The sequence below is a fragment of the Podarcis raffonei genome, chromosome 9, assembly GCF_027172205.1.
Source record: "Podarcis raffonei isolate rPodRaf1 chromosome 9, rPodRaf1.pri, whole genome shotgun sequence".
In the NCBI taxonomy this organism is placed as follows: Eukaryota; Metazoa; Chordata; class Lepidosauria; order Squamata; family Lacertidae; genus Podarcis; species Podarcis raffonei.
The window spans coordinates 45,757,222-45,777,474 of record NC_070610.1 but is presented as its reverse complement, the minus strand read 5'-3'; the positions used below and the strand labels follow the sequence as shown (position 1 = coordinate 45,777,474).

The window sequence follows — 20,253 nt, the reverse complement described above, 5'->3', positions numbered from 1 at the left end:
TCCACCACCTGCTGTACTGTTTAGAACAAGTCGCCACATGAGTATTGTGAGTTTTTCTGCTTTTGAACTATATCAGTGGTGTTTCCTGGCAGGAGGGAGAGACTTGTGGTATGATGTCCAACCCACATAGTAAGCTGTTTTCAGTGAGGGTTTGGGAAAACAGTCAAGAGGTTGACATTTGCTATGGCAAAGGCAGGAATGGGTGAATCTGTCAGTTTTTACTTTCGCTTACTTTCTCTTTTTTCTAGAGTTCAGGCCTGCACATTTCTGCATCAGTTTATTGATTGATTGATTGATTGATTGATTTTAAATTCACCAGCATTTTAGTACAAATTTATTCTCATATACACACTTCTGCAAGCCATTTCCCCAAATACAATGCATTTTTGGATGGCATTTCATGAATATATGCATTTTCATGTACCTCCCCCCAATACACAAATTCTTTTACATTTTATTTGGTTGGAGAGCAGCATCGGAGAATTCAGGCAAGTGTGAATTCTGAAAGATAGCTGCATTTCATTCCGTGTATTGTTTCAGGAAGTGCGAATTAGGGAATTTCACATTAAAAGCACCAATCAACCTTCATTTCTCCTCCATTCCTCAGTGTCTGTAAATACGTATGCAGCAGTTTTCAGTTTACAGAGAAATGAAGCTCAAGGAGAGGCAGGTCCAAAAGTACAGGAGGTGGGAGAGGAGAAGGGAAGTGGATGATCAAGGAATTGTTCGGTGCAGAAGCCTAAATCCAGTTTTATTCTCTCTCTCTTTTTTGCAAGCATTGGGTGCACAGAATGCCGCTTTATTGTATTCCTTCTGACACTGTGTGGTATGCAATCAGATCAAGTCTAACAGTAACCCTGGCAGGTTATTAACTCATATCTGAGGAAGTATATAAGAGGTAAAAGATATATGAGGAATGGTACAGAGAGCTGGGGACAAAACCCAGGACCCCTCAAGCCAAGCTCAGTCATTCAAAGCAACGCGAGTTACGGATTCAGCAAAAAGCAAGGAACAAAAGTAGTAATTAGGGCTTACATTTTCTTGCTGGTGTGGCAACTGAACAGGGTCAGGTGCCCCCAGTTCCTCTGCACGATGCTAACCCATGTAACCTCATTATAACTTCCAGGCAAAGTGAGGTGGATGAAAAGAGATTCAGCACCTGGAGTCCAATGCCAGGGAGTCGGGTTTGAGTGCAGGGCACCACCATGATACTTTTCAGGTTAAAGAGGAGGTAGTAACATCCTTTCATTGCTGCTCGTTGTCCATTAACATGCTTTTATACCCCCATGCGCCCGCACGATCAGGATGATCAAGAGGAGACCAGTTGAAAGTGGGCTATTTTAAAACGTTAATCTGAGTAGGACTGAATGTAAGAGGAGAGCAAGGCGGTGCAAATTATACTGCAAATTAAAGGCCATGTTCTTGTGAATACCGCCCCCCCCCGCACACCACGTTCCTGCCTGTTTGCCTGCGACGCTGCTGGTCCCTTTGCAGGGCTTGGCCAGAGGACTTAAGAGAGGAGGCCCGGAAAGGATCTCATTAGCAGTTCCGTCAACACAGCGCTGATCGCCTTTCTCTTCCCAGTGTAACCAATGGCGATTGTTATGCAGGAGAGATGCACCAGTAACACCCCAGGGAGGTTAGAACTTAATTATGAGCAGCCCTGGAGAGGGAAATTTAGACAGATGGATATGCATTTTTTTTTTTGGGGGGGGAACCAACCACTTTCTGTTACTTCCCATCCTCTCCGTTTTTGCCCTGCATGATCCAAGTGAAAACTTGAGAACCAACTGTTGCAGCTATTAAGGCCCTGAGCAGCCGTGAAATCTACCATAGCTTATTATTGGACATCTTACATCCTGCACGGGATGTCAGGCTACATCTAACCTCTCCTCCTAAATCCATCCACGTCCTAACACCCCAGGCAGCCTTGGGGTGAGGCGGCAGGTGTGTGAGAATCACTTAGCTGCAGTTCCTCCGAACACCAGCAGGTGGCGTCCCAAGCCTGGTCCTCCACGGCTCTGTCAACCTGGGTTGGTGACTGATTGCTGCCCTGGGCTCTTGCTCTCCTCTCCCTCTCCCTCTTTCTCCCTCCTCCTTCCCCACCCTCCCCCATGCTTGCAGATGGCTTAATCATGACTACTGTTCCCTCCTCCTCCTCCTCCTCCTCTCCCCATCCCCCTCAGTACTTCTGCGATAATGCTGCTAACGCAGAGCTAGGCAGTCAAGTGTTACAGCACAGAGCAGGTAGCCTGGCAACTGAGAGTATAATACCGAACAGATGGTGTTCGTACACATGATGGACATCACACACGACAGCCTGAGACAATCCAGGAATTCCCTGGTGGTTTGAGGCCCTCTTTATGGAAAGAGCGGGGGGGGGGGACACACACAAAACAAAACACAAGCCTGTTGGCTGCTTTGGGGATATTTCCTACCCTCTCCCACCCAACCTGACACAGAACCACTAAACTGATTTCTTGTTACTCCTGTTTTGCTAACAGCACTAAAGGGACAGCAGCCTGGTAGTGTGCGAGGGGGACGGACGGAGGGTTAAGCTTCGCGTAGCCTGAATTAATCAGGCATTACGCTGGGCCTGAGCGAGGACGGGGTCGCTTGACAAAGGAGCCACCCTTGCTTCTGCTCACAAGCGGCGCTCTCTCCTCGCTGAAGAGACTGTCTGGGTCAGGGACGTCCCTGCGGCTGGAAGCTATGCAGGAGGTACAACAGGTAGACTCCTGTGAAACACACAAAGGGGCATTTGTAGGCTGTGCCCAGGTGGGAGCCCAGGTTATGCATTGACAGTGTTCTGGGTATGAAGAAAGAGCAGCCACACGGGAACCCCTGGGAGATGGGAAGAAAAGGAGCGCCAGCCTCATATCCTGCCCCTCATCCTCTTTTTCCAAAACAAAGAAACAAACACCTCTCCCTCTCCCACTGGCGAGAGCTGCAGGCACACACTGCAGTGCACTGCTCAGCCTCCAAATTCAATGCAATGCTGAGGGGGCTCCTGACGCTTCTTCCAGGGAGCGTGCTGCTCTTTACTAATGAGCTCAGGAAGCGGAGACATACCCAGGCTGTCAAATTTCCAAACACTGAACAATGCATAATCTGTGTCTGTGACGGGGCTGGGGAGAGAGAGCGCAACAGAAGCTCCAGGAAGAGAGAGGGCGTTTTTTCTTTCTTTCTTCCTCCGAGCAGCAAGGTGGAAGGAAAGGAAGGGCTGCAAAATGCCATCACAATAGGTTTCTCAGAGAAAGCAAAGCCACCCATACAAACGTCCCCTCAAGAAAGGTGAGCCAGAGTCTGACTGAATAAACAGTGGAATTATTTAACCTTTCAGAGTGCTCTGTTGTCGTCGTCTCGCCGTTCCCCCTTTCCCCCAGCGCTATTCCCCAGACCTGCCCCTCCACTGCAGACAATGATTTATCGGTGAGGAAATAGGATTTCCAGTGCTAAGGTCAGAGCTGGCCGTCAGACGTTACCTTGCTCTCACTGCAAGAAAAACCTTGGGCAAGCTTCCAGAGTTCCTGCAAAGCCAGCCTAGGGATCAGCCAGAGTGATACGTGGCAGCACTGTACACCTCAACGTATCTCAAAGAATACCTTGTTCTGCAGGGGACGCTCAGATTTCATTGCCTTTAATAACCTGCTTGTAGCTGCTATACTTCTGGAGAAGAATGGAAGGGCCTCTCCAGACTGGCGTGTGTTTGTTTTCGCAGCTGTATTCTGATCGTATATAACCACCCAGGTAACTTCATGAACACAAATCATAATGAATGCTCAGTAAAAAGGACGTCCCTAAACCACATAGGCACACTTCTAAATCAGGAGCCATCAGGGGATCCCAGCAGTCTCCTGATCAGAGTTCTCCACTGTCTTAGGTGTCAAATGAAGTGGTGGATGTCAGAGGTCTGAGTTCAAATCCCAGATTTGCTGTGCTCATGCACATGCGCAAATGCCTACATTGCTGATTCATGTAATCTGCGCAGAAAGAAACAACAAGCCAACTATCAGACCAAACACAGAATCGCATGGCTTTTGCAGTTACCTTTTGTGCCCTGTTGAGCGGCGAAGAGTGAAAGACAAGTAGGGAGAGGGAGGAGGGGGAAGCAAGGGACAGTATCAGAACAGATCAGACTGGGCTGCGCACAGCAACAGCCACGACAGCTCATTTCTGTGCTCACACATAATTTTTATCATAATAAATTTTAGTTGGAACATTTGCTCCTCTTCAGAGCAGTACAGGCTGAGCTGTGCAAATTGCCATCTCATGTGACGCTTGCAAAGATGTTTCCAGTGCAGAAGATGTGTTGTGTGCTGCGGGCTAAGCCAAATTCAGCTCAGCGTAGACCTGTGGGTAAACTCAAGAGTATAGACAAGCCCTCCGTTGCATTGCATCGCAGATTTACTCTGCAGAATCCAGTAAAGGGAAGGCCCACTCCTGCACAGAGGCCTTTACAATCTCCAGATGGGAGCCACATCGCACAAAGTTCTGGGTGGAAGGAGGTGGCAGCTTTCAAGAGAGGAATGCTTAGGGCTCAACTTACAGTTTGACAGCCAAGCAATGCCCAGCTGCCTAGGAAAGGGCAAACCATAAAGCACAGAGTTATACAACAGGCACCTGGTTTACTAAGGCCCCTGGAAGCATCCTTGCACATTGCCTTGTAGTGGTTGCATGAAGGTTGGCATGGAAATAGTTTCAGTAAATATAAATAAAATCAGATTCTGAGTCGCTCTGACCTTGGTCACGATAACACAGTCACAAAGGTCCTACAAATATTTGTTGGACTGTTTTCTCCCACATTGGTCTCCCTGCAACTATAGAGATGGCCTTCCCACCACAGAAAGGCCTGCCTGGTCTTCATGTTCCTGTTATGTTTATTTAAGACATTCATCTACCACTTAATCGTCAGCATTTCCAAGAAGTGTACATAAAATAAACTACACAGAATCAAACAATAAAAATAATCAGAAAACCAAACAGAAGCCCCTTACACTTGACCTGAAAATGCCTGCTGGAATAAGGAAATCTTTGTCTTATTTCAGCTGGGAGGAAGTTCCACAGGTTTGGGCCCACAGAACTGAATGACTGACTTTTGGCAGTTGCAAGCCTTGCCTCTGAGCCATTGGGGGACCACCAACAGAGGCTCCCCTAAGGATCTGGGTGATCAGGCAGAGATATAAGAGATCCCTTGGTTTCTAATATATCCTTCAGCTAGATGACAGACAAAAACATTCTGGTTTCCCCAGACTTGGAAACTCTTAATGTTCGCATTCAAAACAATACTGACTTCACAGTCTGTTGCAATGGAGTGCTGCTATTTTGTTGTGTTGGTTTGCATGCTTCAGTTTATCATTTTCTACATTTTAATTTCACTTTTATTGTTTCTCACTATTTTGTTTTCTCCACTCTGGGAACATAAACGTATGCTGAAGGTGTAGAATGAAAATTATGCAAATAAATATACACCCACCCCCTCCTCATGTTGCATCTGGTAGAAATCACACAGCCCAGTAGGATGTGTTCAGAAGACGCTTGGAAGTACACCTTGCAGTTTAACGAGCAAATGAAGAAAAAGTGCTCTGAAAGGGAACCCAAATCTATGTTCCCCAGTCTTAAGTAATTCTAGTTGTTGCCCAGGAATAATAGTGACAGTTAGGGAGCAATATGGATACCTAGAAAAGCACAGCTGCTAGAGACACTCAAACTGTCAGAGCATGCAAAGAATATTAAGGGAGGAAGCCCACCAAAGATCAAAGAGAGGTCTTGAAAAAGCAGAAACCTGCCTTGTAAGCTCTTTGCTGTCATGAACGGGGAAAGTTCGCATCACCCATGCTGGCATCTTTACAAAAGGTTATAAACTGAGACTATTTAAACGCTAGAGGGAACACGCTCAGAGTCTCCTTTTGAAACCAGCTCAGGTGTCAGGGATGGAGCTGTCTCGTGACAGGTTGTTTTGCCTTGTCTTGAAAATTAATTTCTGCTCTTAGCTGTGGCATCTCCAGCATTGCACTTCCCTGAGCTCCTTTTCACCTTCTCCTCAGTTTCAAAGGGGGGAGAATTTAATCTTTTTCAACGTAGCGTCTGAGCATCCCCACACTGCAGAATTCAGGTGTGTGCCTTATAAATCTCAGCAGCACCCTGCGATGGAGAGCAAATGTATGTGAAGCAGAAGGAAGGGATGTGGAAGGGGGGGAGAGAGTGAAAAATCAGGGAAGAGGAGAAGAAATGGCAGCTGACTTACAACCTTTCTGCACAGCCAGATAAAGCTGCACCTGGTTTTGTGGGTGGGAGACTTTCTGCTGGCTCAGAGAGGAGACAGATAGCAGTAGCAGGGCTGTTGCTGGGGGGGGGGGCGGAGAGGTATCAGCCTCCCATGTCTCCTTCTGCTACAGCTGGAAAACAGCAGCCTGTTGGAGGAGCCAGGAAGTTTGGCCGGTCATCCCTGCACATGAAGAGCAAGAACTTCCCCACATCTTTAGCTGCTGCTGGTGGTTGCTTTTGCAGGTGGGGGGTGGGAAGAGCCTATTTATGTGAAGGCCACTGTTGTTGATGGGCCAGCCCAGTGAAGGAGTGTGGTGAGGGCACCTTCTCTGGGCGATGAGTAGTGGGCAAGTTGGTGGGGGGAGAGATATGAGAGTTAACCCGGCTTCCCAGGGGGAGCACTAAGGGGCTGCATTTGCGGTGAGAGGATGAATGCAGCACATGAATGCATATTCAGTGTGACTGGCAGGTCCTTCCTGATTTTTGCTATTGTTTTGTTTGATTTGTTGCTCCGTTGTATCCTTTGTTTGTGTTGATATGCATAACCATGTCTACTCAGAAGTAAGTCATAGAACTGAAGTGTGGTAAGGGACCTCCACAGGCCATCTAGCTCAACCCCCTTGCAATGCAGGAATCGCAGCTAAGGAATCCCACACAGACAGCCATCCTTACTCTGCTTAAAAGCCTTCAATGAGGTCCAGGCACTGTAAACTGAGCCTGAGTGTTTAAGCTAGCTTTCCTCAACCTGGTGCACATCTGTGCTGACAGGAGTTGCCGTCCTAAACGGCTGGAAAGTTCCAAGCTGAGAAAGGCTGCATTGATGGACAAGTGCTGCTGTCCACTCACAGTGGCTCCAGGTTCTGTCCTCTCACGGGCATTTGGGTTTTACTTCACGCCTCCTTCCTCCCATTGCCAAACAAGGTGAAACTGAGAAGAGGGATGACTCCTATGGAATGCAGTGGGCTTGCTCCCAGGTAAGGAGGGTTAGAATTGCAAACAGACTGATTACTACATTTATACTTTGCCTTTTCATCCAAGGGGCTCAAGGGGGCATATGTGGTTCGATTACCCCCTACTTTATCCTCACAACAAAGGAGGTGGAAAGGAAAACTTGCAAATTCATGCCTTTCCCCTGCTTTTAAAAGAAATGGTTTTGCTCAGAGTAGACCCATTGAAATTAATTAACCTTTCTAAGTTAGATCCATTAATTTCTGTAGGTCTGCTCCACGTAAGGCTCAGTTAAATACCATCTACTGGTATTTAGCATAGAAGCTAAGAGACCACACTCTGAACAAGAAACTCATTTTGCTGCTTGCAGCTTAAAAAGAAGAATAGGGGATATCGTAAACAACTGACTTATGCTGTGAATTCACTAGGTGGTCTTAAGCAAGCCCGTCTCAGCCTCGTGCCTGTCTCCCATCTGCCACACGAGAAAAAAAATCCTATTGATGTACCATATAGTGTTGTTGTAACAAAGATAATGTATGTGACGCTCAGTGAACTTTGAAACATACCATATAAATGGTACATCCTTGCTTTGTGCAGATAATCCTTGGAGCTCTCCTTGCTGCTGCAGAGATCAATGAAACTTCAGAGTAGGTTTTAATCTGAACTTTGTATTTTTAAATGTGCCCTCCCCTTCCCTGGTGCTTCTGTTTCCTTCTTGCGCCGGGGTTTTAAAACAACTGACTGGCTGCCCTCAAAAGAGCAGGGGAACTGTGAGGGATGTGTCACCTGCACAGTGGAGCAAAGCAGCTGTTCCAGATTCCAGGCGGCCTGATTTGGTCAAACACAGCCTGCTAATGATCTCTTAGCTGCTTTATGAATTGAGCCCTTATACCCACGCGCCTGCTCTCTCCCTTTCTCTGTGCTGCCTTCTCTTTCCTTGCTTCAGGGAGAAGTGGGGGGGGGGGAGGGAAGCATCAGCTGTCTCTGGCAGAGCTTGCCTGCAAAGGCTTTCTCCTGCCACCCCAAATTCCCCACCCACTCCCCTCTTGCTGGCCCAATGAAGCCATCAAGCTAAAGATTGCATAACTGATGAACAGGCCTATCTTGTGTTATACTGGGAGATGGGCCAACTGCCTCCATTTATAGACAAAAGTGCCATCAGTCAGCCAAATGAAACCCTTTGCGGCAGCCACTACGAAGGAGGAAGAAAAAGAGACGGGGGAGCCAGATCGGGGGACGTGCTGTGTTGTGACGTCACCAGGAGCTTCCTTCCACCACTCCCACCAGTCTCCCCAGTGCACAAATGCCTTCCACAGAAGAAACCTGAAACCAGACTAAACATAGTTCGCAAAGCCACTCTTCTCGAACGACTTCTTCTTCTGCCTGCCCCTCAATTCCCCCCTCCCCCTCCCTGTGCCTTGAACTTCACTTAAGTCACACAGTCCTCTATCATATTATATCATCAATCAAGCTAATGCTAATCAGATCAATAAGAATATATTCTCTCCAGTGCTTTCCTTTCCTTGCTCGTAGAACTCTAAAGATTTAAAATAAATCAATCCGGCCAATGCTAGACCAAGAAAAAGTAATGCTTAAAACACCCACCCACACCCTGCAGCAAGCTTAAATACCAGCACAATGCACACTTCGTACAGGGTTCACTTATGGCTGATTCACACCTGCATGTTCATCAACTATTGTTGATGGAAGATGTGAGCTCCTGTTTAAAATGATTCGTATTCCCCAGTACATATGAACATACATGTCTACTGTAGCATTATTAAACATGGTGAGCATGTATATACGAACTTGCCCAAAGTCATGTCCAGATATAGGAATGTGTTTTTATTTTTTAAACAAACCTTAGAAGAAGACAATCATGTTGTGGACTGGGTGAACTCCCATAAAAGGATCTGGTATTTACATAACATTTCCAATAGACAGTTGGACTGAGGTCTGGCAAGCAGTTAGTACTGGATGGGTAAAGAGGAACGCTGGCAACTATACCAGGAACAGCCTGGTTGTTAAAAAGCAAGTGGGCAAGATGGGCATTTGCTGCTTTTACTGATGCTCACCCTAGTTTCTGGCCTGTGAAACCATTAGCATTCCTGCCTGGCCTTGCAAACCCTGCTCAGAGTTAAAACTAATCCTAAGCATAGCATTACCAACTGCTCGACTATTGCAAGATGCTGCCTTTAGCTGTGTACAGGCAATGGCTATTCTGAGACCAGGAGAAAGCACTGTGGAGCTGCCACTGCCTGCACTGCACACAATCACTTTCTGCAAGTTTTGGTAGTGCTTCAAAATGCACTTTGCAATATGCTATACTCTGGGTCTCAGAAATGTGACAACAATTGCTGCCTTGGACAATACGTATGTATGTATTGGGAAAGCTTCATACCATGCTCTTTCACCCAAAGACTCTTACCGTAACTAAAAGAACAATTTAAAAAACCAATTCAAACAACAAGTTAAAACAGGACAGCATTAAGTAAATTAAAAAACAGTGACACATCAGGCTTATAAGCCATGAAATCAATGCAATATAACAGGGCTGTGCAAATAAAAATGCATTACCTGGTGCTGAGAAAACATTAAAGTTGGTTCCAGGCGAGCTGCTCTGGGGACATTCCAGAAATTGGGCACCATCACAGAAAAAGCCTTATGTACCTTTCGGTCTGAGTGTTGAAGGCAGCAATTGCATAGTGGCCATGGAAAATCTCCATTTTCAAGTTGGGAGCAGTTTCGAAGGTGTTTTGTTTGTTAAAATATATATTTTAGTACCTGAAAGGACATGTGCTTATCCACATCAAGGCACACACGCGCGCGCGCACACACACAATTTAAAATCCCTTAGAAACTTGATTACTTCAGAAATCAAGTTCAAGTAAATGCCGCCATTCCATTCACCTGCATGAAACTAGGAAATGTAGCTCTGTGGAGAAATGAGGAATGCGGAGTAAATAGGGATCTCTATCCCATCCCTCTGAAGCCAAGCTTCTCCTTTCCTCCAGTTCGTTTGGGTAGTGGTCAAGTTACAAATGCTGGATCAGGACTGGGCCACCCTGGTGGGAGGAAGGAGACTCCCATTGCTCCATAGAAATAATTATCTATACTCCACCCAATGACTGAGACTGGAGCACAGGAACCAAGGATTATCATGTGCTAAGAGGCTGCTGACTCCAAATGACTGGAGTTTTCGAAAACAAGGTGTTTGGTGCTGATCTGTTCTTGATGACCAAAATGATGGTGAGGTACAGAAATGTATAACTTCTCCACTGCTTTAGACAGGAAAAAAGAATATGGTGATGGGTGCCCAGTGAGAGGCCGCCAGTTTATGCACCCAACAGAATTAAGTGGTAAAGTTCTTTTTCACTTGTATCACTTCAAATTGAAGTATAGAATCATAGAATTGTAGAGTTGGAAGAGACCCTGAGAATCATCTAGTCCAAGCCCCTGCAATGCAGGATATAAAAAGGTAAAGGTACCCCTGCCTGTACGAGCCAGTCTTGCCAGACTATAGGGTTGTGTGCTCATCTCACTCTATAGGCCGGGAGCCAGCGCTGTCCGGAGACACTTCCGGGTCACGTGGCCAGCGTGACAAGCTGCATCTGGTGAGCCAGCGCAGCACACGGAAACGCCGTTTACCTTCCCACTGATAAGCGGTCCCTATTTATCTACTTGCACCCAGAGGTGCTTTCGAACTGCTAGGTTGGCAGGCGCTGGGACCGAACGACGGGAGCGCACCCCGCCGCGGGGATTCGAACCGCCGACCATGCGATCGGCAAGTCCTAGGTGCTGAGGCTTTAACCCACAGCGCCACCCGTGTCCTTAATGCAGGATATACAGCTGCCCCATACAGGGATCGAACCTGCAACCTTGGTGATATCAGCACCACGCTCTAGCCAACTGAGCTATCCAGGCCCGTCGGGGACTATTTCACCATCCTGTGAGAAAATCTTCCATGATATTTGCCTCTTCATTATTCATACTTGCCAATTGGCTTCTTTCATTAAACAGGATCTTGCCCTGCCACTACATACTTTTTAAGAAGCCATGGACCATAAACCCGATACTGCAGTAAGGGAGATATTGGAATAAGAATGACCCGCTCTAGCCCTGTATACTAAATGAGCACAGATCTGTTATGATGTTATTACTATAACAGAAGGAATAGTTTCTAATGTATGTGTTTAAGCAAAATATTCCTAATATTTCCACATTCTGCACTACTAAAAAACCATCTGCTCCAACTGTGCCTCTGCTTTCTCCCGAAAACATCCCTACTAATTGGTTTCTAATGTTGGCACCCATTTCTTGCTGCAGGGACCCATAAAACAGGCTCCTCTCTGGTTGTTGTTCCATTCACTCAGCGTAGTGAATTATAATTCCTTTCTTGCCTTCTTTAATAAAAAGGGGAGACCAAATTCAGGGACAGTGGATTCACTACTTTGCAGTGCTGAGAGCACTGCTCAGTGTCAGTCGCTTCATCTATTTGCTCTGTCTTTCAGTGCAAGGGAAGAGCTTTAAATCTGCCATGCTCTCATTCTCTGGGCCCCTGGTTACCATGGTCTTGCCATGCAGCATCTCAGGGAACACAATTCTTTTGCCATTTGACTTGGGACCACTGCATGCAGCCCATTTGTTTGCTTTAACCTCCCTTTCCCTATGGATACTTTTATATTCATCTTGTGCTCGAATCCTGCTGGACTAGAATGCTGGACTAGGTGGGCCATTGGCCTGATCTAGTGGGGTCCTCTTTAAGTTCTTACGTTCTGTTCAGAACTGCTGCTGCACATATTGGATATGTACCAACAGTTACATAAGTGCAAAATAGTATAAGCATCTGTTTATATTGGCAGCACATCCCACCAACATCAGATGCCAGCACAAATGGTTAGGGTCTTACGAGCTCGGTCTCAACAAGTGCAGTCTCTACAGCAGGGGTCAGCAACCTTTTCCAGTCATGAGCCGGTCCACCATCCCTCAGACCATGTGGTGGGCCGGACTATATCTTTTTTGGGGGGAATGAACGAATTCCTTTGCCCCACAAATAACCCAGAGATGCATTTTAAATAAAAGCACACACTCTACTCATGTAAAAACACCAGGCAGTCCCCACAAATAACCCAGAGACGCATTTTAAATAAAAGGACACATTCTACTCATGTAAAACACGCTGATTCCCAGACCGTCCGTGGGACAGATTGAGAAGGCGATTGGGCCGCATCCGGCCCATGGGCTTTAGGTTGCCAACCCTTCTCTACAGGGTAAAACTGACCAGAGTCAGGCTGAGATTACACATACATGCTCATCCCATGACAACTTCCTTAAAAAGCAAGGTTTGGTAGCACCCCCCCTCCACTGGGCTCTGTCTAACAGCAATGGGTATCTCCAGCAGGTTTACCTGGTGATGGTGGTTGTCGTGGTGGGAAGCCATTTTAATTTCACACAATGCCCCGGAGCAATGCTGCACCTGAGGCATATGTGTGTAATTAAAATGGCAGGTCCTTGCAGACCCAGTGACCCACAAATGGGACTTAGGCCCAGCATGTGGTAGGTACTGCCAGGGTGCTGGTGTGCTTGTAGCTGGGTGCTGATGCCATTCCTGAATTCACTTGCACATGTATGGGTGAAAGAGCCACCACAGATCAAAACTCCGCACAGAGCTTTCATGTCAGCTGACGCCATATAAAAGAAAAACCACACTTTTCAATGGAAGGCTGCTGGCATATCTGGCTGTGAGTCATTAAGTGAGAAGTCACTAAGAGCATGATCCAGCCAAAGATAAGTATATTAAGGTTTCATTGATTTCAGTGGGAGAGATTTAGGCACATGCTTAAGTTTCCCATTGAAAATCAATGTGGGGCTTAAAACCTTGGCTGGATTGCACCCCCCAGGGACAAGAGATCCAGTTATCTACATGCATGTGTGAATCAGCCCTTAGACAGCACTTTCTCACTGTAATGAACTAATGCAAGAGGGGAAACCCACAGGTTCCAACTAGCATCTCTGAGCCTGTTTACATAGATTAACTTTATGGTGGATTGATTTAAATCACCAAGAAAAAGGGCTGATTTAAGTTTCCAGCTCTGTAGTAACTATTTGCAATTAAATACTTTTCTTTAGTGCCTAGCAGCATAATCCAAATCTTGGACCTGCAGTTCACATGCCTTTGGCAGTACAGGATTTCTACCTGTTTGGGGTATCAACTGAAAACTTAATTATTTCTATTTTGCTTTATTTCATATTTCAACTAAGTTCTACTAAGAGTATGGACCCACTGAAATTAGTGGGCATGGCTAAGTTTCGGTCCATTTCAATGGGCCTACTCTGAGTAAAACTTAGTGCAATGCCATTCAGAATCTATTCAGGCCTGGGGGCACACTGGGAAATGTAAGAAACTGTTATGGACACCTCAAAATACCCATTTTACAGAATAAAATCTGTAAAAATATCTACCCCCCCAAAAAAAACCTAGAGAAGAAAAACAGCAAAAAAGCAAACAACAACGAAAACCCTCAATCTTTTATTATTAAATATTGGGACGGGTGCAGTGCTATGGGCTGGATCCAGAGAACACTGTAAACCGAACTCCGCTCATGCAACGCAGATTTCCCTTCTCACTGCTGCCTCTTGCCCTTCCCTAAAAAGCAGCTCCTAAGTGTCAGAGGACCCCTCCATAATGTTGTATAGGCTGCACCAAGAAAGGCAAATTGGCAGGAATTGCAGAGGGTGGGGGGCTTGAGCAGGATCATGCAAAGGATGATCTGGGCATGCATCCAGGAGCTTTCAGAAGCAAGGACTGCAGGGTAACAGGTCAGAACAGATTTCTCTATGACAAGGAAAATAAATGTCTGATCTATTTGTCTATTGCACCAGGGGCTTTAACTCATTTTTTTTAAAAATAGAGCAGTGATAGGCATTTTGCCCCCAAGGGTCATTTGAGGGGTTGGGTGGACAGTCAGGGACCAGGGACTATGGCTGACAGTGAGCATATCCTAAGACTCACACACATCTATTTCTCTCCTTCTCTATATAAAATCTCCCTCAATTCCCTTCCTCACCATCCTCAGATTATCTTGCCCCAAGCAAACCATGAGCTGTAAACAAGATTTGCCCTTGGCTTACCACCTGTGATTTGTTTGAGGGAGACAAACCATGAGCCTCGGTTTGCATGTAACGCTAAGGCTAACCATGGTTAGCTCCAGGAAGCATGGCAGCAGCAGGAATGGAGGGTGGGCAACAAAGTGGCTGCAATTTTCATTCTATGTACCTGCAGGCTAGCTTGCTCATGCATTGCCAGGGTTTGGTCTTTCTGCTCCTCTCCCTGGAGATCCTAGGGATTTGACCTGGGACCTTCTGCATGCAAAGCATGTGGTATACCAAAGCGGCAGGGAGCTTTTATTGCACACACACACACGGTGGAAAAGCCCTGGACTTTACAGCAGAGCAGCAGAATGAAAAACCCAGCAACGCCTACTTCAAAAAAAACCCCCAGAACATTGTGGAGAGCAGAGATCGCCAGCCCTGGAGAGTTGACAAATAAAAGAGGAGGATGGGAATAAACTGAAGGCAGTCAAAAGGTTTTAAAAACAAACTCATTAGGAAACAGACAGTAGGAGGGCAAAGGTACAATTAGAAAAAAAATAAAGCTCTGGAAACAGAAGTTCACAGTATTTTCAGCAAGTAGCACACAAGTCTGAACTAGGGCAAAGTTCAAGTAAGACATGACTGAGCTTCTTGGTTGGAGATTTGTATTAGTGATGCTCCTGCCACAGCTAACAAGACTTTTGCTTTCTATGGGACCTGACCCAGGGAAACGATCATCACCCACCACCCCATGGAATTCACTGGGCGTTTGACAGCATTCAGTAGTTTGCATTAACATGACATTTGTTCCAGAGCATGGATGAAATATTTAAGGGCTTGCCATAGTCCAGTTGTACGAATATTGCCATGAACACTCATTTATTGTTCACTGATGACACGAAAGCTCATACCAATAACAAACTTAGCTGGTCTCTAAGGTGCTACTGGAATGATTTTTTTTATTTTGTTTTGACAACCAGAGTGTTTTAGATACTTAAATATACATCTCTGATTTATGGATTTCAACCCTGGGGAACTGTTACCTTAATCTAGTTTGTCCTAAAAAGTTCACTCTTGGTGTTAAATTACAAGACACAAACAGTTTCCTAGTCTTTCATAAACTAGGCTGAAAGGGGCCACATATATATGGATTCTGCAGTGATGACATCACAGAATGTAAAATACTGCATCTGATGTGGAAAACATTTTAGCTTCCTCTCTTTCAAGAGACATCTAATCACCATGGATGCAGAGAAAAAGGGGCATTTTTCTTTCTGTTGTAACAAACAGAGCAAGTCTGAATAAGGATAGCTTCCGGGGTGGGGGCCTGATTATGGGGCTGCCTACCACTTATCTGATTCCCCAGCCCACCTGACTGCTCTTGTGCCAGTGCTGATGTGGAAAGTATCAGGAACCCCTTGGAACAAACTATGAATTAAACATGCAGAAGCTTACTATAATAAAATCCTGCCTGGATCATGCTACACTGAACTGCAGTAGCAGAGAGGTTGTCTCAAGTGTGAATACTTCCCCTATGCCAGAAAACCTGCACATGAACATCTATCATATGACAGAGATGGGCTTTAGCTCAGCCTCATTTCTGATGTGCTTCCTTGCCATTCACAGGTAGTTTTGTCCTGGCTCCCACTCGTGAACATGGCACTCAGCTCAGTTATTGCCAAAGGCTTTAGTCCAAAAGTCACTACAATGCTCAACCATAGATCAGGCTACAGAAAACACAGTTCAGAAGTTTGTAGCAGAGTTCTAAGGTACATGGCTAAGCATAAGCTAAGATGCTGTCCCAACATGTGACACGCCCCCGGAGCTCCCCTTCCAAAAGCAGGTGGGGGGGCATTTGCACATTTGTCATCCCTAGCCATGTAACTGGGCAAGCAAGGCACTCCTGCAAGTAGGCTGGGTCTGCTCACACTGGCACAGTCATCGCCATGTCCTTGCCAGTGGAGGTGGAGACGACATGGCTGGTGAACTGTATGATCCCCGGGATGGAGAGAGCTTCACTGATGGGAGGCAGCGCTGGAGTAATTTCAGGTGGCTCCGCCACCTCATTGGGGGCATCCACTGAGGCAGGACTGTATCCAGACAACCCCTGGGCTCAGCATCCAGATCAGTGCCCACTAGACCCCAGGTTCCAACTCCATCCTCTCATCCCAATCGTCCTCCCCCCTCAGACCAGCCCTGCCAGGAAGTCTCCATGGGGGACTCCATGGCAATATTTTAATGTGAAGGCATTCGAGCATGCCATGTCTCAGGGGTCTGAGGTGGTACAGTCTGAGAAAAGCTAACCCAGATTCTTAGGGAAGAGCAGAAGCTCCGTGGTGCAACATCTGCTTTGGACGCAAGAAGGTCCTGTGTTCAAACTCCAGGTAGGACTGGCTGGGAGAAAATCCTGTCTGAAATGTTGGAGAGCCACTGCCAGCCAGTGCAGACAGTACTGAGCTAGATGGAACAATGGTTTGACTCAGTACTCCATAAAGAGGTTCCCACAATCCTATTTCTACAAGTTCTTATTTGATGAGGGTGTCTAGATAGATGTCTGCAAGAGCTCCTTACCCCACTAGCCACCTTTCCCATGTCACTGTCTCTTCCTTACCTTAATGCAAATCTCATACTGCAGATACCGGCCTCACCATGGATTTTTGTCAACAGGCTGAGTGATACTCAGAATGCATTTATGCATAAGGCAATATATCCCTGTTATTCACAGATGAAACTCCAGTGAGTGGTTATATTATGTACCTTTTGAAATATGGCATTTCAAGGCAAAAGTCCTTTTTAAAATAAAATAAAAATCTACATGTACCACTCTAAACATCTTTGTATCTAAGCTCTGTGTTCCTTTGCAGAAAATGTCAACAACAATAACAAGAGAGGAGGCTTTAAGTCAATATGAAGGGGGATATGTAGCTGAGAAGAAGTATCTTTGAATGTGCAAGCATGGAACCTTGCTATTCATGGAGTTGTTTACCATGGTTTAATTTCAAATATTAAAGCTGGTCACACACAGAAATCAGAATTGTGTAGCATAACAAGTAACTAGTCCTCCTTGCAGATCATCTTCAGAGAAACACTATTAATGATAGCAAGAAATATTTTATTCCAGGTAGCTGTCAAGGAAAGAGAGAATCTGCCCATCTGAGAAATCTGGGCAGCCATCGTCATGTCAGTGGAAGAGAAAAGACTTGACAAAGAGGGCACATTTTTGTGGAGCAATTTGCATGAACAAAATTCGCCATTTTACATGCAGTTCACAAACCACCAGCAGCAGCGTTAATTGGCAGAGTTGCCACTCACTTGTGGCACTTACTTTGAGCTCTCACTAACATGAATGACTAATATTGAAGAGGCTTCAGATGTTCTGGAATTATTTTAAAAGGGCTTGGGTTCCCCCACCTCCTTCCATATCATTTCATTATCTTTACACCTTAAATGGCCTTCCATGAAAAATGGAAAGCCTCAGAAGAGTTCAGGTTAACACTATTAGTAGAATAGAAAGCAGAAATGCTTTCGTTAATACAGGGAGAAAATGGATAGCTCTGCAATGACAGCCAATATGATTGTGCCCTGCAGTGCCAATTGGGTGCCAAAACCTACTTTGATAATGTAACAATGAATTGCATGCAGACAAGTACACTTTTACAATCCCTGTTACCAATATGACGTCGGTCTTTGTGTGTATCTCAGTTGCTGACACATTTGATCGACTCTGGCTGTCTCCTCCCTGGAATGTATTAGAAGCCCTTTAACTTAACATAGGAAAGATTCCATATCCATCATTCTTCACCCGCAGAGAAAATCACACGTCTTCCATATTACTTCTCCTTAAAGCACTCAGGCTACAGCTGTTGTTCCTCCTCTGGAGGGCCATTTGGCTAATCTTTTGGAAATGCCATGGGTTCTCCTCACGTCAAGCTTTGGAATGGGAATACAGTTGAAGTCATTTACCATATTTTTTGCTCCACAAGACACACTTTTTTCCTCTTATAAAGTAAGGGGAAATGTGAGTGCGTCTTATGGAGTGAATGGTGCTGCACAGAGAGGTAGAGCTGCGCAGCACCCCTTCAGCGAAGAGGGAGGAGGAACGGAGCCCCTTCTGTTCCTCCTCCCGCTTCGCTGAAGGGGTGCTGCGCAGCTCTCCTTATCTGCGCAGCACCCCTTCAGCGACACGCCTGTCCTGCGAAGCCGGAGGAGGAACAGAAGGGTCTCCAGCTTTGCTTGAAGGGGCGCTGCACAGTTCTCCTGCGAAGGAGAGGTGTTGCGCAGAGAGGGAGAACTGCGCAGCGCCCCGTCAGTGAGGCGCCTGTCCTGGCTTCTGCCTTAGCTTCTTCCGGGCAGGGGGACCCTTCATCCCACTGCCCTGAAGAGGCTTGGCGATGTTATTCCAGAAGCCAGAACAGCCACACAGTATCCCAGAAGCCAGATCCCTCTTGCTGTTCTGGCTTCTGGGATTCAATTTTTTCCTTGTTTTCCTCCCCCCAAAACTAGGCACGTCTTATCGTTTGGTGCGTCCTACAGAGCGAAAAATACGGTAACTAGATCTTTCTTTCTGCATTTGTGTGAGAGCTACAACTCACCCCATCCTGGATTCACTTATTGCTAGCTATTTTTTGTTACCTTTTTACTTTCCCTTCCTCCAAAGAGCTCCAGGTAGCATATATGGTTCTTCCCAGTGCTCTTCCCCCCCAAAAAAAAACATGTTTAGGGGTACTCTCATTTTCCTACTCATATTGAAATACTGCCCCTCAATGAGGTCAAACTTAGATTCACAAAATGTTTAGGGGTATGAGTCCCCCCCAGAAGAAAAGCACTGGTTCTCCCCATTGCCACATTTCATCCTTGAAACAAACCCGTGGGGAAGGTTAGGCTGAGAGACAGAGACTGGTTCAAGGCCGCTCACCAAGCTTCATGGCTGAGGGGGATTTAAAACTGGGTCTCCCCAGTCTTAGTCAGACATTTGAATAGCCATAATTAAAGGAGTATGCATGCTTTAATACATGCCATGAGAGAAAGACAATTTCTACATCCCTGGGGCCCCCTTTATTGTTATTATTTTTGTTACTGTCATTGTCACCCATCATTGTCACCAAACAGTAGTTATTGGAGTAGTCAGATTTATTAAGTCGGTGTAATGTAAGAGTAAATTTCTGAGATATAGAGCAAATACGCTCAGGCATACTGTTACATATAAATATCTACATTTATATATTGCATGCAAAATCTGTAAAAGTCACAGGGTTTAAAATGAGATATCTCTATTTCTTAAAACTCAAAATGGGTTGCTTTTTTGAAAGGCCGCTAGGGACTAGATAAAATTGTACTTGGGGCCACACCCACCCAGTGGGCCTCCGGTTGCCCATGTACAATAATATTCAGTTGCTTGTATGCCAAATTTCTAAATAAGCCGTCTCCAGAGGCAACATTGAAAGCACATTGCACAGCTTGCAGAATGCACATTGATGGCATATTGGGAGCCACACCTAACCAAAGCATGAGCAATATTAAAACTATATTTGCATTACAGTTGTACCATAGCTTTAACATATATCAGTATTTAAAAGGCAGGTAGGTGGGGGGATTTTTTAAAAACCAACCACCCTTTGGAGTGGTGCTTTTCAAAAAGCTGCTGGTCCATGTCAAATGCCAAGCCACTTTTGAAACTGTGGTGACTTGCCTATGGATGTACATACAGTGGACCAGCCACGTATGTGAGGGTTTGGTTCTGGGGGTCCGGGCAGCAAAAGTAAAATGGCCCCAAAGTCAGGAACCCCTGGAACTGCTCCCTGCTGCAAGGCAGAGAGCTGCTTAACAGGGGCTTCCCAGAGCTCAGTAAGTGAGGCACTGGGCTTGGGGAAGGAGACATGAGGGCTCTGGCAGTGTCCTAGAGCCTTGACAGCTCCTTCCCAAAGCAAGAAAAAACCACTAGGTGTC

The 20,253-nt window shown here is 45.9% G+C and overlaps 1 protein-coding gene and 1 non-coding gene across 5 annotated transcripts in view; both read right to left on the bottom strand.

Annotated features, from left to right (window-relative positions):
• The window catches only part of MAML3 (mastermind like transcriptional coactivator 3), a 267,717-nt gene that overhangs the window by 11,495 nt on the left and 235,969 nt on the right, over positions 1 to 20,253 (bottom strand). The gene's annotated exons all lie outside the window — the stretch shown is intronic.
• Positions 11,066 to 11,139, bottom strand: TRNAI-GAU (transfer RNA isoleucine (anticodon GAU)). Its single transcript has one exon. It is a non-coding gene; the product is annotated as a tRNA-Ile (tRNA).